At 32.9% G+C, this 22,435-nt stretch overlaps 1 protein-coding gene across 3 annotated transcripts in view; it reads left to right on the top strand.

Annotated features, from left to right (window-relative positions):
• LOC142324112 (G-protein coupled receptor Mth2-like) overlaps positions 1-22,435 on the top strand; it is a 142,057-nt gene that overhangs the window by 72,186 nt on the left and 47,436 nt on the right. The gene's annotated exons all lie outside the window — the stretch shown is intronic.

Here is a 22,435-nt window from a genome sequence, read left to right as displayed (position 1 = left end):
ATTCGATTTAAAAAAATAATGAAAAAGTAAAATAAACAATACTCCCAAGCACAATGCATATAAAAGAATGCTCCTAGTTCTAATTATTCCATACAAAAACGTTCTTATATACAAAAAAAAACTATATATATACAGAATGATTCACGAAGAACAATGTAACAAACCTTTAGGATAGGTTCTACTAGTAAAATAAAGAAGAAAATTCATATAAACAAAGGTTCGGAAACGCTTCGTTAGCGAATGTCGGCTAGCGAAAAATTTCGTCCTAATTTCTTACGGTTTCGATAAAATTAACCCAGATGGTAAATCTTTGGGCCCAAATTGGTGGTTTATATGAAATCTGACATATCTGGAAAACTGTATAAGTAATAGCTCCAAGTGCTATATTTTTAGTAGCTTTCGAAAAAACTGAGTATAAGGCAAAAGATTGGCGTTGAAAAACACACTAGTCTATTTTTAGGGTAAAAATATATTTGTTAAAACAGTAATAAACTCGTAAAAGTTTTAAATAAAACTTGTAGAGAATTCGGTTCCGAATAAAATTTTATGAATAAAGTCTGCAGAAACTAAATACAAACGAAAGAAATTTCGAAATTTGTTAAAAACACATATGGTAGATTTTAACTAGGTATAAACGAAACGAAATTTTCAATATTAAAAACAAAATAATTAAATATTTCAGTAAAATAAAAAATACAAATACAAATCATAAAACCAAACTGCAAACAATTAAATAAACTGCTGAAAATTGTTTCCGCCTCAATAGATGTTTTGTTAGCGATAGTGACACTCGCTAACGAACTGTTTACGAACCTAAGTTCAAATGAACTTTCTTTTTTATTTTCACCCGTAGAACATGTCCTGAAAGTTTGTTACATTCTTTGTAAATCACATTGTATATGCTCGTATAAAAATAAAACTAACAGTTTTCTACTATACACTTTACAATTTTTTTTATTTTTTTTTAAACTCTCTCAGGATATTAATATGTTATTTATAATTTGCGCTTTCTCTTCTTTATTTACTGTTCAGCAGTGTTAATTATTGTTCACGTAATGATAACTTTTCAATTACACTGGTTGACATGATTTTTGTAACATTAATGAAAATGCTCTTCTTGTGTTTCATTTTAATAGTTATTAAAATATCTGTTCACATAAATTTCCTACCACGTCCCATTTCCAAGTTCCCTTTTAACCTTTCTACCTGTTAACCTGTTCTGAATTACCTGGAATTGTTTACATCTGGCTTTACTGCGTATTCCCACTGCATTTTACGAGCCTTTAAAGACTGTATGTTTCTTCAAAGTTTAGTTTGAATCTGTCTTGCTTACATTTAAACGTCTTAGTGATTTTGTTAAATTTTATATAAACGGCAAGTTCTAGTCGTCGATCTTGCAAAATTCCAGCGAATAAATTTTGTTATATATATATATGGAAGATTTACATTAAAGTAACTGACTAAATCTATATCTCAGGAAGTCAAAAAAACCTTTTTTTTATATTTTAAGTGCCAAATTGTAGATAAAGATAAAATTTGGGCTGCTCATGTTTGCTGTAAAAATTTAATGAAGTGGATGTACGGCAAGAAAAATTGTATTCCGTTTGCTGTTCCTATGGTGTGAAGAGAACCACGATACGAGGTCGAACGTTCACGAGCTGTTAGGGAACTTGAGAGAATACATTCCTTTCACAATCTCCGTATTAACTGGAAGATCCGCGAGGAGTGTTCTATAGTGGCTGGTTTTCTTCGTCCCCTTGCGGTGTGTAGATCTACAGAGGGAGTTTAATCGAGGTACTCGGTCGTGGTAGGATCTCGGATGGCTAGGGTTCCAGTTTAGGGATTAGATTGGTTGGAGGAAGCCGCATTGGCATCGTGCCACGGTTATATTGGTATTGTTTGTCATTCGATTTGGGACTCCCGCTGGTGTTGGTGGTGGTGGTGGCCGTGCCGCCGGGGTATGTTAACCCGTGCGACCGGGGGTGCGGCTACCCTCCGCCAGTGGCGGTCCTGATCGTGACTTGGTAATGCCAGCGAAACACCATGATGAGACCGGGTGGGGGTGCGGGGTTTGTCCCCGGCTCCTGCGCGGACTGGAATGAGGTTGCATTCCCCTTGTTAGGTGACCTAAATTGGTCGACTTCCTTGGGTGTAGGTCTGAATTTCTATGTTGCGTAAGACATAATGTTGGTTGGTATGAGTGTAGCACTGATTTAACCTTAAACTCGTTCGTTTTCTGAGGCATTCACAGTCACGAACGGTGCTGTCAAATCTGGACTAGGCGCGGGGTTCGCGCTTCCGCGGTTTCGGTCAGTTAGTTTGAGGGAATCATGTAAGGTTGGATGTGAAGATGTCCGTTTGAGGCCTATGTGAAGGCAAAATTTGATTTGTATTTTGATGCAAATGTCTGCCGAGGCATTTACATCGGTGACATCCCGACCGAGGCCTGACTGATGACTGTGAGGTGTAATCAGTTAGAGGGTCTAAAGAAGGCCTCCGGTAAAGTCTCTCAGGGCTTGGAACGGTGGGGATGGTGTGGCGACCGGTAACGTCACAAGATGGGTGTCTTCCCCCCTACGGGGTTGGGATGTGGAGAAAATCTTCTAAGTGAGTGATTGCTACTTCTACATTACTAAAACAAAGGGGTATTCAAAAAAGCGAAAGGTAAAAATTGAATATCCAAATTTGCCTTCAGCACTAAGGCCCATTCTTTACAGCCAGGAAATCGCAATCGGTGCCGATTGCGCCTTTAAATTTGAAAAAAAGGTACTTTTCCCGATGATTCCAATTCTTCATCAGGATCTAATTCATAACTTCTTGAGACCACAAATAGTGACCCTCAATTTTAACCAATCACCAGTGAGCCTCATTTAATAACTCAAAACGAATTAAATGATTTTTTACGTGATCTGGGTTTGTCAAGACAAAAAAAAACTAAATTTCTTGGTCCCAGACTTCAACAGTGGAACCTGTTGAATAGAACCACAAGTATTTCCACTTTATCGAAAATGGAATATAACAATTTCTAGTTTTTATAAAATGGAAGGATCGCTATGCGGCTGACATTATATTGACGGTTTAATGAATGAGCTTAATATGGTACGTGTACTTTCCGAGTGGCGTATTTTCATAGATTCATATAAATACAGCCTAAAAGCAGTCTTACTTCACAATGGAAATGAAACACCATCTATTCCTTTAGCTCACTCAGTGACAATGAAAGAAAACTATGAAAACTTGGCTACCATATTAAATGAAGTTAAATATGAACAGTATTAGTGTGATATCTGTGGAGCTTTAAAAGTAATAGATGTATTGCTACGGCTTCAAGGGGATTTTACAAAGTATTCTCGTTTTTATGCCTACGGACAGACGGGTAACATAAGAACATTCCATTAAGAAAGATTGGTTTCATAGAACTTATTTCGAATCATGTACTTCAAATATAAAGTATGCTTCCCTCGTTGATCCAAAAAAGGTGCTTCTCTCACCCGACCATATTAAGCTTGGACTTATGAAAAACTTTGTTAAAGCTGAGCACAAAGAACGTAATGATTTCAAGTACTTCAAAGAACTATTTTCACAGTTAAGTGATGCAAAACTAAAAGAAGGCATCTTTATTGGGCCCTAAAAAAAATTATCAAACTTGCTAAAGTTACTCTTGTCTAAAGATATCTTTTAAAACATAATTAAATAGTAATCTTATAAAGCATACTATAAATTTAACTATAACATTTAAAATTATATGAATAAAAATTAAAGCCTAAGGTTTTTTTATGAGAGAGTTTTTTCATAAAAAAATACCCTCTTGATATTAAAAAAAGTAAATAAATACAGTTATTTTTAATGAAAGAGATATATTAACTCAAACATTCTTGATAAAATTAAAAAATTATTGGTGTAAATTTAAAATCGACAGCTTGAAACAATAACAAAGTTAGACAAGTTTATAAATTTCTGTTAGAAAGAGTGCTTTTAATTAATCCGGGAAAATATTTCTGCCCAGCTAACATCAAATTTAACAAAAATAAATATTAATAAAAAGTTTATCTTGACGACTGAAAATCAAAAGTTAAATATTTTTTCATTTTTAAAATTGGAATCAATTTTACGAAGATTTTAAAAACAAAAATGCCATGCCTGCCCTGGATTCGAACCCGGGACCTCCGAATGAAAGGCCGAAACGCTATCACTCACACCACGGAGGCCGGCTCCAATTTTTTACTTTTACTAAAGGATAAGTTACTCTGTTAGACCCGTATATATTTTTAAACAATTTTTTAAACCTTTTACTCTTCACCAGATCCATCGAACACGATGACTCATTATTTATATTGTAGAGAAAGTTCCGTTAGTGGTTCCATTCTAAGTTTTCTCCAAATAAGAGTAAAACAAAAATATATTATCTACATATACGACTTGAAGGTTTTTATCTTTTCTGTTAGTTAACAATCGTAAGAGAACGGTGTAAACCGTAATGACATTCCGATATTTAAAACGTTTTCATGAGAATATTCAAGAAAGTTATTTGAAAAATATAGAATAAAGTAAATAACATTTCCGCATTTCAGAGAACCTAGCTCATAGTCGTTCGCATTCCCTTTTTATGTTATTTCTCTGTTTTAATTTTTTACAAGTACAAGACATAGCATTCTCGTCTCCTGGGTTTATAAGGACAGATATTTTTATACGGACAGGTTATAAAAAGTTAACATTCAATCAAAAAAAAAGAAGAAATCATCTATAGTATAGTACACAGATCTTAAAATTAAAATGATTTTTAAAAAGATACTCGTACATATATATATATGGAACGAACCAATTAATAACGACGTTTTAGCTAGAAAAGGAAAAGGAAAAAAGTTTTCTTGGAGAATTTCAAAAATAAAATGTACTGTTAAAGTAAGAAATAAAGATGAATTTTAATACACAACTTCTGTCAAGTTTTAGATAAAATATTCTGAAAAGAATTATCTTAGTAAGCCACATATGTAAGTAATTTTACAAATATAAGAATCGTATTGTAATAAACGGATAAAAATGTATTTTAATTCAAAATCCTCGTTTTTAAAATGACTAAGTATTTTTCAACGTAATCCTCGTTAAAAACTCACTTGTCATATCGGGATATCAGCTTTAACAATCCCTTCGTTCAAAAACTCTTCTGCCTATTCCTTAAACCATTCGGTGATAAATGGATATTATCATCGGTATGCATGCGTTTTCCGCTCAAAAATTCGTTTGATTTCAGAAAAAAATTAATGTCAAAAGAAGAATGTTCCAATAATTTCCATGAGTTTATGTTATCGTGGAGAAGACCCCCCCCCCCCCACCACACACAAGTGAGCAGACCATGCCAACGGTTCCGTACAGCTTTTTAAAGGTTTCGCAGCATCTTGGAAGATTCCTATTGAGGCAGATAATCAACCGATCAAAAAATGTATTTTTGCTAATAAAAAAAGTCGCCATGCCTTACAAAATTTTAGTAGTTAATTTGGATTTTTTTCGTTCGATCGGAAAATGTGATATCATTTATGCACCTCTGCCTTAATTTATAATATCTTCTTCGTTCACCCTCTAGCAGTCGATGAATTTCAGTTTGGATTTTTCAGTTTTAAAAACAAAACACGTACTGCAGTTCATAATTGAGGTGATTGATAACAGATACGGGTGAGGAAAAATATTATCTAACGAACTGAAGAACGTAGAACTAAGTAAAAACTGATGTCACAAATAAATTATCGCACGTTTCCGAGCATTTTGCATTCCAAAATGTTAATCTGCCTTGTTAGTGTGTGCAAACGATTCTTACATTAAAAATTATTCTCGTATTAAGATATCCAGTTTCGTTAATTTGGGAATAAAGGGTTGTATGGAGGATAAAAACTTAAGAGGAGGATAAACATTAGAATACATGAATCACAAAAAAGAAAATATAAGATGTAATAAAAAAAAAACCTTTATGTCAGTTTAGCTATGATTAGTGCAGAAGGTAGAAAATGGAAAGCAACAACAAACTTTTTTTTATTTTTTTATTTAGGAGAGGGGATCATAGAAATTCCGTACAACTTAATGAGGTTTTAATTACCAAAATTTGGTAAGAATAAATTAAAAGAAGAATCAAATAAAACCATGCTCGAATTAAGAAATGTCAGTCTACAAAAAAATGAACACACAAAGAGAAAGAGTTCTTTAAAGACGGTCAAAATTGATTTTAATATATTAAAAACGAGGAAATCAAGGATTAATATGAATCTGTTTTATTGCGAGGTACTTCTCTTCAAAGCAATACGTAAAAATTGTAAGAAATCAAATATCAGTTAAAATTACTTATAATTGATGCTAATCTAAAATTTGTAGATTTGTAGTAGAGTTCGTAATTAAAAATTAAATATTATTCGTAATCTGAACACAAATATTTCAATTTAAAAAAAAAATCTATTAAATATGACCTAATTGTGGTTTCCTCAATTAAAAAAAAAAAACCATTAATTACGATAACCGAAGTAATTATTACATTAAAAAACTATATTTAACGTTAACACCACTTCCGATTTTTCTATCTTTACATCAATTATTATACGTTCTCGTATATTGTACCCCGTACAATTAAAGGTAAAGCGTACAGTTATCTTATAGGGATAAATTCATAAACATTTTACAAACGAATTTTTTTTAAAACGGATTTTATTTTAATGTTGTTACAACATGAATTTTTAACATTTATATTTGGACATTTTATAGTTATCAAATAGAGAAAATTTTTTTTTTTTTAATTTTTGGTATAGGGTTTCTTTAAGATTACATACCATACGCAATAAAAAGAGATGTCCTCGAGGAAATACTTTATTGCATATATAAAAATCACATTAAAATTTTCTTTATATGTCAATGTAGTTCGGTCCATCATTCAGGTTGAAGAACTTTACAAGTTACAGCTATTAAGATAAATTATTTCCGTTCTCGAGTAACATTATGAAATAATTAAAATGCCACATCATCTTTCTTAATAATAAACAAACAAAATGAATGTGGAACGAATTTTTTTATGAATACAGCGTTTTCAAATTGAAACAACTTGAACGTGTAGTTGAGATGTTACAGTCAGCTGATTTGGAAGTCGAGAGTTCCAGCGTTCAAGTCCTAGTAAAATCAGTTATTTTTACACAGATTTGAATACTAGATCGTGGATACCGGTGTTCTTTCGTGGTTGGGTTTCAATTAACCACACATCTCAGGAATGGTCGAGATGAGACTGTACAAGACTACACTTCATTTACACTGATACATATCATCCTCATTCATGCTCTGAAGTATTATCTGATAGGTAATTACCGGAGGCTAAACAGGAAAAGTAATTATACTAATATAGATATTACATTTATCGTACCTATTTCTTTTTCTTTTTATTCATATTTGGGTGGTTAAAATTGAATCTTCTTATACGAAAATAATATACAATAAGCATGTAAAAAACAATAGTTTGTATTCTTTTTTTGCAAAAAAATAAAAATAAATAAAAAACGAATCGTTACGATGTTTGCCGTATGTACAAATAGTAGTCCAACTGGATTCTACATCAGCCCGTTGGCAAGTACACCTACACAACTCATGCATTTAAACGGAAAAACCTGTACATCAGCTATAATTTCTTACAGATTTCCTTTTTTCTATTAATAACAATTTCTTTTAAACAATTGGCTATACGCCTTTGTAACAGAGGTAATGTATTTTTTTAATAGTTGAAATTCCTGAATCTCTTTTTCCTAGTAAAACATTTGTCATTATTTGTCGAATTGCTTTATTTGCTAAACTACTATCGAAAATGTTCTTATTCTTAGAAAAGTGGAATATATTATCCTTAAAGATCTAATAATACATATTTATATTTAGCAACGAAATAAATTATAAAAATAGATTAGTCAAAATAAAGGTGTTTTCAGTTCTCAATAAACTGATAAAACCTGATTTTGAGAGTTTATATTGCATACCATATCTCATTTCTTTAAATTAACATTCCTGATAATTTACTAAGTAAAAAAATAATGGTAATAATAAAGAAAAATAAACTTTAAATTATACAACAAAATATTTATATTATTATTCAGATAGACATAACTACGGTTTCCATTCGCATTAAGAGCAATCGTGTTTAAAGCGGAAGAAATATTACTACTAATTGTTAACGATTAAACTAACCAATCCAGATAATATGAATAAGTTAGTAATTTTAGCTGCGGTACTGAAATAAGATGCAAGATACATAACCATTTTAGAATAACAAACGAAAAAAATAATAAAACCAATGAGTTTATCCAAAAAATAAACAGTAATACCGAGAATCAGCAACTGGAATGTTTTATCAAAAGGTAAAACCCGCGATTGCCGCGCGAGGCAAGTTCGAACACAGTAGACAAATCGAACTGTCTAACGCGGCAAGCAATCCAATTTGTTCGTCAGTCATTCGAAAAGATTCACGATGGACAGTCTACGTGCCGCAGCTGCGTTTATTTTTATTTATAAAGAGAAAAAACTAAACGAAAATATAGATTGTAGCTCAAACAACTGCACGTGAACCCTATTTCACTGCGTCAGTAACTGTTAAAAGACATGCCATTACTAAATGAAAGCACAATAAGAAATTTTATCCGAATAACGACAGATTACTTCGATACATTACAACACATTAAATGAAACCGACGAAAATAAAATAGACACAAATTTTCGAGAAGCCATTTTTGTACGAAAAATTAGCTATAATACAGTGTTCAAAAAGTGATGCAACCTTATGGAAAAATGAGAAAGTTACATTAGTTGTAGAAAGCGGCCTCCATTAAGCGATTCACATAATTGAATACAACGTTGCATGCTCTTAAACACATGTTGTAACGTTTGTTGAGGAATTGCAACGACACATCGTTCAATTTCGCTCTGCGATTCGGGAACGGTGTGAGAATGAGTAGTTTTGTAAGCAGCATCCTTAAGGTATCCTCACATGAAAAACCCACAAGAGGGTAAATCAAGAGACCGAGGGGGCCACAATCACTTCGAAATCACTTGTCCAATAAAATCACAGTGTTGTTGGCTGTACGAGCCGTAGCACTGACCTGCTGAAACCACGTGTACTAAACCTCCACCCCTGGCTTCCCCCTTCCTGGGACTGCTTATAAAACATTTCATCAGAAAAAAGGGGAATTGCCCATATACACAGTCGCAACAATCCAACAATGACACTCACCACACAAACAACACTACTGGAAGCAACACATACAGCTCTTCAAATACATACACCGACAACAACAACAACACACAAGAACTTACAGAAACAGGACAAGCTACTAACATCCACAACACCCACGCATTACACACCCACACAAACGTCAAGACAGAAATCTTATATAGTCACACCACTTACCAGTAGCCACCATCAGACGCACGAGCAGAGTGTCCCCGGCCTCATCGCACCCAGGCAACCCCCACACGTGCGGGGGACAACCTAGGCATTCAGCCGAGGACCTGTCTGCCCCCGCGCCCTCCGGCGCCATTCTCCTCTGCGGGACTCCTCATATAATTGGAGCTTCCTCATGACCTTCCTGAAGAATCTTTTCACAGTCTTCCACTGTGCCTCACCTTGTAATAGGACTCGTAGGGCATCTTCAGGGCGAAACATGTGCTCACGTCTCAGGTTGCCGGGCATCTCTTTACGCTCTATGGCGAATCGCGGACACAAAAAGTAAACATGTTGTGGGGGGGGGGGGGGGTTCTCTTCCACCTCGCACCTCGGACAATTTTCAGATTGATCGAGTCCGAATCTATACAAGACCTGAAACCCCCATGACCCGCCAGGAATTGCGTTCTCAAAACTCAGCGTGTCATGGGTCCTCTGGCACCACCCCCTAATGTCCCCAATAAGGCGGTGGGTCCACGTACCCTTCGTGGCCCGATCCCACCACTCCTGCCATGTTTGTGCGATCTCTTATTCTAGTTCTTCAGAAGAACGCTTCCTTTCCTCTAATGGGAGTGTTTTCAGTTTCCTAATAATGCTACGCCGTATTATCATCAAGTCTACGTTTGCTGTTCACTGTAGCATAGCGTTCGCTGTTCATTATGCCGTAAAAGAATGCCATAAACATTCGCCTACGGAATACTGCACACCAAACACCCACTTGTTCGTTCGTGCAGAGGAGACTCATGCGGCTGATGTAGATTTTTCGTACATTAAATGTGTGGATTCACGTATTCATCGAGGTGGAGCCGTGCCTCGTCAGACCGAAACCAATCATCAAGAGTCCTTCCCCATCTGGCGTTACAGATAACATGAACCACTAACAGAAAGCTACACGTTTTCCAGTGTCTGCAGGTAACAACACTAATTCTGTACGGATGCATCTTTAAACGTTTGCGTGGTGAAGTGTGAGCACTACGAACGGAGAGACGAGACTGGCTAGATAGGCGTCGCACAGACTTCTTGGGACTAACAGAATAGCAGCTTGCACGTCGATCAACTTCTCTGGTGTTAGCACTTTCGGTTGACCACTTCTGGCTGCATCTGCCACATTCTCTGTCTCTTGGAACTTGTCGTACAGCTGCTTAACGGAGAACTTGTTTGGTACATCCACATACGTTTCTGTGAAGGCAATCTGGGTCTGGGTATAACTGGCCCATCTAATGTTTTGGGAGACAATGAATATTCTCTGCTGCATTGTGTAACACATGTTTCCTCAATTAAACCTGCAACAAAAGAAGGAAATATTCTTCCATAAGATAGCATAAGGTTGTTCGTCTTTTTGAACACGTCTTAAGATTCTTGGCCAGTGGAGATAGCTACACAAGCTTGTAATATACTTACTAAATCACTACCCTAAACGTCTTCGAGAAACGATCTTTTGTAATAATCAGGAAATTTTTATTTGCAGAGCACTCACTCAAGCTATAGAGATAAATTAACATTATACACTTATTATTCATTTTTTACCGCGTTTCGAACAGAAAAACCGTCCATAAACAAACGAAAATGTTTGAAGTGACTCCCTTTGCCGCTGGCAAAAAAAAACTGACAGGAAGCGGTTCGCTCCGCATGTTTGAAAGAAGTAGTTTCGCTCATCTACGCAGGTTAGAAACCTTTCGAATGTGCCTTATGCGGCAAGCACGGGAAAGTATGTGCCTTATTCGGCTACCCTCCTTAACAAACCAGCAAAAATTCATTTATAAAAATGATACCAAATTTTCCTCGTAATAACAGTTTATATACTGGGTTATATTAAAAAAATTAAATAAGAAAATGCTGAAAAGAAAAAAAGGAAATGAAAGGTCAACAACCATATCTTGTAACAGGATAAATATAGATGAAAATATTACAAAGATCTTTAAAATGAGTAACAACTTTTAGGTTGCAGAAGGTAAATCAGTATTTTATACTGGCGAATACTAATGTGTACTAGTGAATACAGTAGTATTTTATACTAGTGAATTTTCTCTGTTCAGGCATACATAGGTATTTTACAGTAAACGAAACTCGCTGAAATTTTACCCATAGCATAAGCACGTATTCTTCTGGCATGAAAATAGCTTTGAAGACATCACTCCATCTCCAAATAATAAAATTTCGTAAAAATCTATAAAAATGTTAACTACATAACAACACTAAATTATCTGATTTCAGTACAACATGTAGGTCTTTGGCTCTTTTGAAAACTATAGAATTGTTTTTTTGCCAGTTTTGATGTAAGTAAAATTATTTGGGATAGACATTTGTATATAACAAACAATTCCAGAAGATTGAAAAAATACATCATAAAACATAGAGATCTAAATAAATTTAATTTTTTGACATTTCAAAAAATCACAAAATTCGGTTTTAAGTAATAACAGTTTTCCTAAAATCAACGGTAATAACATCGCTATTTCTAATTCTTAATTTAATAAAGGAAGTAGTTGCATTTCTCGTCACAGACAGGCTTAATCACTACCAATAGTACCCACAAACTGCGATATAATACCAGAGCCCAAAGAGTACGTCTACACTTCATGGTAAAATATTATAACTATATAATATATTACTGCACAATTATATTTTTTAAACTGTCGTAGAGGAGGAGATAATAGGACGAAAAAGAGAAAAAAAAAAGGACACATCTACATCCCACTTATATAATAGGACTCACCTCAACTAAAAAAAATCAGTTATGCGATAATTAATGAAATTAAAAAAGAAATCTAATTTTCGAACGAATCACACGATATTTGACAAAAATTACTGATTACATAACGTTCTGCTTGATAAAATTATGTTGGTCGAGAATAAAAAACAGTTCCGTTGATTAAAAAAAACTCAAGGTTTCATCAAACCTTGAATGTTTTAAACTCAAGGTGAATCACAGCTAAACTGACCTTGAACTATTTGTATATGTCACATATTTTTTACCCGTGGGCGACAGTCTATATTTTAAACTACTGTTTTTAAATGGAGGCCAAAAATGATATTCAAGTAATTTAAACTTAACTCCGTAATCCTCGAGAAAATCTGACCTAATAGGAGTTCATATATGTGAAAATCGAACCAAGGATTCTTAGTTTTGCAAATGGTTATTCTACTGGCTAAATCGCCATTAATCAGATGTGCATTTATTACTAGTTGATATAATAATCGATACAGATTATAACAAAATTAATAAAACAAATAAAATAAAATGTAAATATTATGTAAAATACACACATAAATGCATATATGTAAATACTATAAATCGATATTTTTGCTTACTTTTTGAATTAAAAATTAACTGCATATAAAATAAAAACGTTCTATTTACTATTAAAACAAAATACATAATTTTTATCTTTATTTTTTTTTTTTTTTTAATTGTAAATAACAGTATTCGTATCTACGTTATATCTCGGACTTATGTTTGAAAGATTATTTATGTAGTTCTAACAAAAGTAACACTTTATTATAAAACATATAAGATAAATAAATTTTATAGAAATAGTTTGCCGTTTTTAGAAATAAATATTTATAGTTATGACCTAATTACACGTAAAAACATGAAAAACTAGACTCACATTTATTCTCATATCTATTAATAACACATTACTTTGATACATGCTAAATAAAATTGCATAAATAAAATCTGACCATGTTCTACTTTACTTACTTTTCTAAGCGATCTTATTTGAAGTATGGAAATTATTTAGGTATTACATTTTTCTGTTCGAAAATGTTCACGTGTAAATAAACAAACCAATTTAGTAAATTAACTTTATAGTATACACCCAGTTTCTGTGGTAAACAAAAGATTAGGGTTATTTTTTTGTTTTCTTTTTTACGGGTAAACACTGGAAAGATTATTACAAACAAAGAATGCTGCTCTACCATTCAAATAAGGAAACTATTTAATTTTGTGAAAGAGAAGAGAATCATAAAAGTACACAATAAAAAAAAACAGTTGTAAGCAATCTTATAATAATAGAAAAGAAATATTGACCTAAAATCCGCTTCCCACAAAAAACAGAAAAAGTAAACAACGATGAGTATAATAAAACTATCATACAGAAAATAAATTAACAAATGTCATAAATAAAAAACCATGAACACAGTTAAAGAACAGCAATAAATAAATAAACCGAACAAAATTCCGATTCAAAGGAAATCAGGGTATCATCATTAAGGCAAAATAACCCGACCGGCTGAATTACATCCGACAGTATTTCGCCTCTACGGTTGGTGTAAGAACTGCCCGTTATTACCGACTTACTGTTAAATCACCCATTATAATGTTCTTCGAATACCTGATTATAACTTCATGAAGCCTCCCATTAAATTCATCATATACCATCAGGTCACAGTTCGGCGTTATTTACCTCCCTACCAGTACTACTTCAGCCAGTTCTAGTGCAACTATACCGGGTGAATGGCATAATAGCTAGCACTCTAGCCGGTGACTCACGTCCTGTATTGCCACATCTCGCTCCTTGTCGGGACACCAATTATTCCCGACAACCACATATTTATTAAGTTCAGAAACTATCATAAAGTCCGCCCCATGTTTTCTGGCAAGCTCCCCCATTAAATTATGGGAGAGAATGCTTCGGTTAGATTTAGCTAAAACCAACTTAATCATTTTTGTGTTGATCGCACTTCCAGCCTCCGGTGCGATGTTGTTGACTTCCACAATTCAGGCATTTCATATTTTCTCGGCATTCAACTGATTTATGTCCTTTTCCGCCGCAGTTAAAGCACAACTCCGTTCGATTGAGACCACTGCAATCGGCACTCCAATGTCCAGCGCCCCAACATCTATAGCGTCTCTCCATGTCATCCCTAATGTATTCCCGTTAGTGGACCCTACCGATCACTATCCTATTTTCGATTAGCTTACGCGCCGTCCGAAAAGTAATGATTACAGTCACGTTCTTTGTCTCACCGAAAGCTGAACGCACCGAAGTGACCCTGAAATCATCAACCTCGCCAATTATTCTCGAGATCGCAGCATTAATTTCCTGGTCTGTGATGTCAGCATCGACGTCCTTAATATGGACCACCGCTCCTCTATCCCCACGTGATTGCACTTGAAACCATACAAACTAACCGTTGTTTAACATATTACAGATGACGACAAAGTTGCTCGGCTGCAGTTTGTGTGGAAATGATGAATAGGATTGCAAACAACGATACATTTTAAGACAGTGCAATTTTAGTAATGAGTCAATGTTTTACACTAGTGGCAAGGTAAACACCCATAACTGCCGAATATGGGGTAGCGAAAACCCTCATGAAACTCAATGTTTTTTGTACCTTAAGCAAACAAAGAATGTACGGCCTTTCTTCCAGGAGGCAACCGTATATAGTACGGGTTGGTAAATTGTACGGAGCAACCACAAATGGTATCGTTTATGAAGCAAAATTAACAATTTTGTTTCACATAAACGATACCATATTTTTTAACCATACCATTTATGGTATCGTTTATCTGAATCATGTCCAGATAAACGATAGCATTTACGATTGCCTTCTGGAAGAAGGGCCGTACAGTCTACAGTTAGACGATGATGACCAGAATGGGCGCCATTACTATCAGCAAGACGGGACCACCACCTCACTACCGCCTAGAAGTCCGAAATTTTCTTGATACTCGATTCCCATGTCGGTGGATTGGTTGTGAAGATCCAATCGCATGGCCACCTTGCTCCCCAGATATGACCCCGCTAAATTCTTTCTTGTGGGGTTTCATTAAAGATCGGGTTTGTACACCACCTTTGCCTGCTGATTTTGTTGAGTTTTGAGTTAAGACTTTGAATCAATGCCGCAGCTGTAGAGGTAACGCCCGACTTACTGACAACAGTCTGGAATGTAATCAGCTGCAAAAGGGAAGGGAAGCGATATCTAACCAAAGTGATGGGTGAAAAACTTGATGTGTTTTTCTATGAAACGAGACCTCAACCAAACCTGTACGTTATCTCAATAAATTTTTATATGCTTTTGAAATTGTGAAGAACTTTTTGTGTCACCCGTTATTGATGACTTTATTACGTAATATTTAGAGTATAATTGCAAAAAATACCAAAATTTTCAGTAAAAAAATGTGTGTGTAATTTCAAAAAAATATAAACAACTGCTACAGAAAAGATTTAATTCTTAAGTCAGGTCCAATGTGATTCTCTTTTTAAAAACAAAATTCTTATATACGTTAATACTAGATGCAGTTGGATTTCCTATCTTGAAAATTAAAATAATTGATATTTTAATTAGGGGTCCCATTCAGTCCCTAGTTTTTTGAGGTTAAAAGTTTATTTATTGGAGTAATTATTTTTCTTGAATAAGTTGACTCAATTTGTGCAATGTTATTCAACAAAGCTAAAAAAAAAAAAAAATTATTAAAAAAGAGTACAGGTACGTACAATAACACGAATATTTGGCCATATATTTTTGTCAAATTTAAACCTTTTGGGTCATCGGTTTTTCGAGATACGAAGCAAACTCTGTTTAGAAATAATGTTGACCTTAAAACCGATTAACTTAATTTGGAACTTTAAATTACTTTCATCATAGTTGAACTGAATTTTTTTACGATTACTGTATAAAAAATGTTTAATGTTGAAAACCCTCCTACGTTTTCTTTATTTTGTCCAAAATTAAATACTATCAATGTATAGAAAAGAACTATTTTCGAAAAATATTTGTTGATCCAGTTTGGAGGTATCCAGTTTGTTGACCAGCATCATTTTTATGCTGGTATGTATGTATGTATGTACGACACATGTATGTACTCGCATCTTCCGGAAATTTATACAACTTTTTAATTAAGAGTTTCTTGAAATGTCATCATTTCTCGATCCCGATACCCGAATTTTTTCCGATTCCTAATTTTTTGCTTTTCCTTTATAGCTGTGCTGCTGCAGTAGAAATAGAGCTGTAGCCGGTAAAATAAAAATGAACAAATTATGAAACGAACTGAAATGCTCCTCCACTTTTTGTTGAAGTCTGTTAAAAATATTTTAAAAAAGATTAAATGAAAAATATTTTTAAAAACGTAAAAAATTAGAATCAAAAAAATGTTTTCAGATTTTATTAGGAAAACAAAGGATATAAGAAAACCTACTTGGAATAACGCGATAAATATTCTGAAGTTTTAAATTTTTACTGTAAGCTACGATGTAACTAAAACAGATACATTGATGCTAATGAACACGTTACCAAAATCTTATCTCAATTCTGCAATTATATTACGCAAAAGCCTATTTAACGAAACTTTTGAACAATATTATTTGATATTCATTAAACTACACACAAGTAAAAAAAAAATCTTATTTGAAATAAGATTTAAATTTTAAATACATTTTTTTAAATGTTAATTTTTTTAAAGAATAACATTTAAAATCCATATTTAGGAAGTCGCAAAAAAGAACTCCCTTAACTAAATTACGCATAAATACAAAAAAAGACACATTAACAAGTAAAAATTATGAAAATAAATTCCACAGTATATTGTGTAAATCTCAAAAGGAAAATTTAATTTAATAAATGTTTTTTTTTTTTTAAAGAAAAACAAAGGAATAGAGAATCGTAAAACTCGTTTAAAACTGTGTAAACACTACGTACAGTTGTTTGTCCGTTTCAAAGCCAATAAATTAGGTAATAAATATGGTACTAAAGCTTAAATAAACACGTGTGTAAACACACATGCGTACACTTGCTCATTTGTTCCAAGATGATTTTTACCACTAATTGTAAAAGTTTACAATATTAAAACCTCTACATAAAAAAAAGTAAACTTAATCTTATGACTCTACAAACAAGGCAAAATGAAATTCAGTCTATTTCATGTAAACAGGTTTATTATAGAATAATAAAATAATAAACTATAAAATACTGTTATAAATGATTTTAATTTTTTTAATTTAGAAAACATTAATTAATACCTTAAACTGTAACAAAAATTAAATAGTATTAGTAATTTTTCAATTCTTCTTTATAATTGACTTTTAAAAATCAGTCATCAATTTAAAAAAAAAAAACTACTAATAATTTACTAACTTTTAATTTGGCGTCAACTTTAAAAGTAATATAAATTTTAAAAAATTAAAAAACCTGCCCCAATGAAAAAGCCGCCTGAATGAAACACAAATGTTAAAATCTTAATAAAAATAATGCAGAGAAATGAGATAAAGATTATTTTAATAATAATTTAATAGAGTTTAATGCTAATTATAAAAAATTTGGCAACGAGGTTGCTGAACTTTCTGGGTGTTTGCATAGAGCTTACAAAATGTAAATCTTTCACCATTAGTAAAATTATTATCATTACCTTTTGGATTTTACAGTGTGTGTTTTTTTTTATCAAAGAAAAATAATAATGAATTTTTATAAACTTTATTAAAGCAGTTGTAAAATTAGCACTAATCTTCATACCTCTATTGTTATCTACCTTAATATACTCGCTATTTATTATAATATTTATAAAAAGAATTTTTTTCATTGTAGAATGGGCTACACTTATTACATTATAGTATGTGTCTCAAACTTTCTTATGGCTGTAATGTATACACAAAGTACAAGAGAAACAAATTAATCTCTTTCTCTGAGAAAAACTTGTTGGGCTGAATATAGTTTGTATTTTGGTGGCTTGGCATGCTGATATGTATATTTTTCTCGGGTTTCAATTAACCACACATCACAGGAATTGTCGAACTGAGACTGTACAAGAGTACACTTCCTTTACACTCATACATATCATCCTCATTCATCCTCTGAAGTATTATCTGAAAGGTAGTTACCGGAGGCTAACAGGAAAAAGAAAAAAGAAAGAAAGGTATATTTTTCTCAGTAAATAAAACGACGATAATGGGAACTATTTATTACTCACTTCCTCATCTCTGTTAAGCCTGGCATGAGATGCTTAATGAGATGTCATTTTCGAAAGAACAGAAGCTGTAGTACGATCCTGCATAACACTATTGTTAAATCTGTTAAATAAATTGTCAAATCAATCTGGTTTAACACAAGTGAGAATTGTTATTTGAGGGTCAGACAAATATAAACCGAACTTTGGATTTTAAAATTTAATAGTACAAAATAATTACAAAACATATTTACTAGTTTTTTAGATAGTCTCCAGAAGATCGACAAGTTTTTCCCAGCAAGTAGAAAGTTTGTGAATCCCTTCTTTATAAAATGCTACGCAGACTCCTCTACTTTGTTGTCACTTTGGAATCGATGTCTTCCCACTCCCTGCTTCAATGGGTCAAACAAAAGAAATCCCACGGTTATATATTGAGATTGAAGGGGGAATTTTCTAAGGTTTTGCGGTAAATCTCATACAATTTATTCAGATTGCTGTATGAGACTTGGCGTTGCCATAAAGGAGCATCACAACACTGATTGGTTGAAGGTGTCTTTTCCTGCAGGCAATTTTCACTTTGTTTCAAAGTTGACAGTAGTATACAATATTCACGGTGCGACATTCGTGGAAAAAATAGATGAATATGCCTTTCTGATCTGAAAAGACAGCTGTGAAAACTTTTCCAGATGATGGACACGTTTTCACATTTACAGGGTAAGGCTCTTCACTCCTAAATCACTTCATATTCGCAAAGTTTGACTCGAAAGTGATAATGATGGACCCATGTCACATCACGTGTGGCTATTCGATCCAAAAATATACCTCCCTCTCATCAAAATCGATCAAAGAGCTTTTGGCAAATTTCCTGTCGGGCCTGTTTCTGATTTTGGGTAAAATATCTCACAGACTTTAAAGAAACCAAGGTGCTTTGTGATAATGGCATGCTTTGTGATAATTCCATGATTGATACCCACTCTGAAGCGATTTCACCTTCAATGAAGTCACGAATTGATCCACCACACTTGTCCACGATTGCCTATCGTGACCAGCTAAACTCCTTTACATCTGCTAGCCCAATCTTAGATTGGGTATGTGACAATGTCACATTTTCAAACTATGCACGCAGTCTAGACAAAATTTCAGAAGATTTGATGCCCTCATTCATGAAAAATGCAACCGACAATAGAACCTCTTGCTCAAACATAACACTACTGACCAGAAAGAAACAAGTGCCAAGGTGGCTGGAGTGTTCTTCACTCCCAACATATTCACAATCAATATCCCTCTGTCCAGCCCATTCATGAACATACGTGAGCCATAAAGACAAACATATGGTTTGTCTTTACGGCTTTAGAAAAGGGAACTAATAATTTGAAAAGGGAACCCAATTTATATATAAACATAGAGAATTATTAGAATTTGTAATCTATTAATAATTTCAGTACTGGTAGAAGAATTACATTTTATAAGCTCTATGCAAATGCTCAGAAAGTTCAGCAACTTTGTTCCCAAATTTTTTTATAATTAGTACACAGTTAAATTAATTAAAATATTGTTTAAATATGGGTGATCTATAATAACTGTTGTGTTCATTTGTTTCGATGAACTGAATAAGAAAATACATACATTAATCAAGAATAACCATTATTATTATTGGAGAATAAGTTTTTTTTTGTAATAACTGCTATTAACAGTGTAAAGAATAAAGTACTGTAATGAAAATATACATTACATTGTGGATTACTGCTGTTTTAAGACAATGTCGCAGCTAATCATTTCCTTGCATTAATTAATGTACACAGTATGCAAACTACTTAATCACCTTTTTTGTTTACAAATATAATTTCACATGCAACTAAATAATGGTTATTCTTTATTATTACATACATTTATTTACCCAGCTTATCAAAATAAACATGTACCAGTTTCTTTTTTAATAATATTTAAAAAGTAGCTCTTCTTGAATGAAATTGTTGTCACTTGGAAAAGTCTATAACTAAAAAATATCAATCTAAACATGTCCAAATTTGGTAGGAGAAATAATAGAAGCCACCGTGTTGGTCTAGTGGTTAACGCGTCTTCCCAAATCAGCTGGATTTGGAAGTCGAGAGTTACAGCGTTCAAGTCCTAGTAAAGCCAGATATTTTTACATGGATTTGAATACTAGATCGTGGATACCGGTGTTCTTTGGTGGTTGGGTTTCAATTAACCACACATCTCAGGACTAGTCGAACTGAGAATGTACAAGACTACACTTCATTTACACTCATACATATCATCCTCATTCATCCTCTGAAGAATTATCTAAACGGTAGTTACCGGAGGCTAAACAGGAAAAAGGAGAAATAATAGAATAATGTATTTTTCCCAGCAATTAACAAGGCAGGTTTTTGGAATTCTTTTTTGCTCTATTCACATAAACCTTAAGTCATATTAAATAAAATTAAAACTTTTTTTATAGGTTTTTTACCAACTACTAAACAGAAGAAAATCCTAATATAATAATTTGAAATAATTGCTTCAATAGAACCCAAAAAATACAGAATTACACATACAAAAAAGGGTATTCCAATGTAATGACATGTTGAAAAATAACACAAACCATAACAAAATCTGAAATAAAAATTAAGATTAAGTTTGTACGAAACTGTAAATAATTTCATCATTAGGTTTGATGAAGACTGCACCACAGAAAATTCAGCGGATGATTCATCATTAGATGACATCTTTTTTTTACCCTCTGGAATCACTGTTAAGGTACTACTTCATAAGATGATATGAATGAATGTAAATGAAGTGTAGTCTTTTACAGTCTCAGGTCGACCAATCCTGAGATGTGTTGTTATTGAAACCCAAGCTCCAAAGAACACCGGTACCCAGGATCTAGAATTCAAATCCATATAAAAGTAACTGCCTTTCCTAGGATTTGAACCTTAGAACTCTTGGCTTCGAAATCAGCTGATTTGTGATGACAAGTTCACCGCTAGACCAATCTGGTGGGTTAGATGACATCTTATCTGGCACAGTAGATATATAAAGTAAATAATTTTATTGATGAAATTCCTCTAATGCTTTTTATTTTATAATATTTCATTTATATATATATATATATATATATATTTAATATTATATATTATAATATTATATTATATTAGTATAATATATAATTTTTTTTCATTGAATTTTAAAATGAAAAAAACAAAAGAAACAATTTACAAATGGTAAAATCTGTATTTGGTGGTAAAACATTGATCAGATAATCACCACAAAATACACAATTATAAAATAAAAAGATTTATAAATCCACGTTAATAACTTAAATTCCAATGAGCGATAGAATGAACACTACCGTATTGTTTCTCCTGCCTGTCTTAAGAACAGGCTGAAAGATGAGTAGCTGAGTCTAGCGAATGCATTCATTCATAACATCTTTGTTCTTATTCAGAGCCGTTAACTACAGATTTTGTGATTAATGATATCACATTAGATCTGTAGTTTTTCAGCCACATGTGTTCTTATTGGTTAAGTGTGGCTAATGATACTAGCAGCTAATTCCATTATAACCCTCCTCCCCAAAAACAAACCATCTGTAATATACATGAAATAACAGTAAATCGAATTTGTGAAGATAATATTTAATAAATAAAACAAGAACAAAATAAATAACAATTCTGAAGGCATTGATGAAGATTATTTTAATTTATATGTATGTATAATTAAACTAATTCAGAAATTCAGTTTCAATTTTTCTTATTATTTAAAAACTAATCAACAATTTAGTTACTTCTGCAAGTAGTCTCTTTAATTAGTAAAAAAATACTGATAAAAATAAATGTATAAAAATTTACAAATATAATTTTAATTTTGAAAATAAGTTTTTGATAGTGGCTTCACTACATTTATAAATAAATATTTTTAATTTGAGTAACTCACCACTGCTCCTTTATACATTTGTTTGTTTATTCATGTTACCAACTAATATGGGGCACAATATAAACAAATTCAGTTTTGCAATCTAAAGGGAGCAATCATAGACTTTCATAACATTCTGAATAGTTCAGGTACAAATAAAAGGGAAAACAAGAGAATTTTAAAACAGA

This window comes from Lycorma delicatula, chromosome 4, assembly GCF_047948215.1.
Source record: "Lycorma delicatula isolate Av1 chromosome 4, ASM4794821v1, whole genome shotgun sequence".
NCBI lineage: Eukaryota > Metazoa > Arthropoda > Insecta > Hemiptera > Fulgoridae > Lycorma > Lycorma delicatula.
This window is presented reverse-complemented; position numbering and strand designations above follow the sequence as displayed.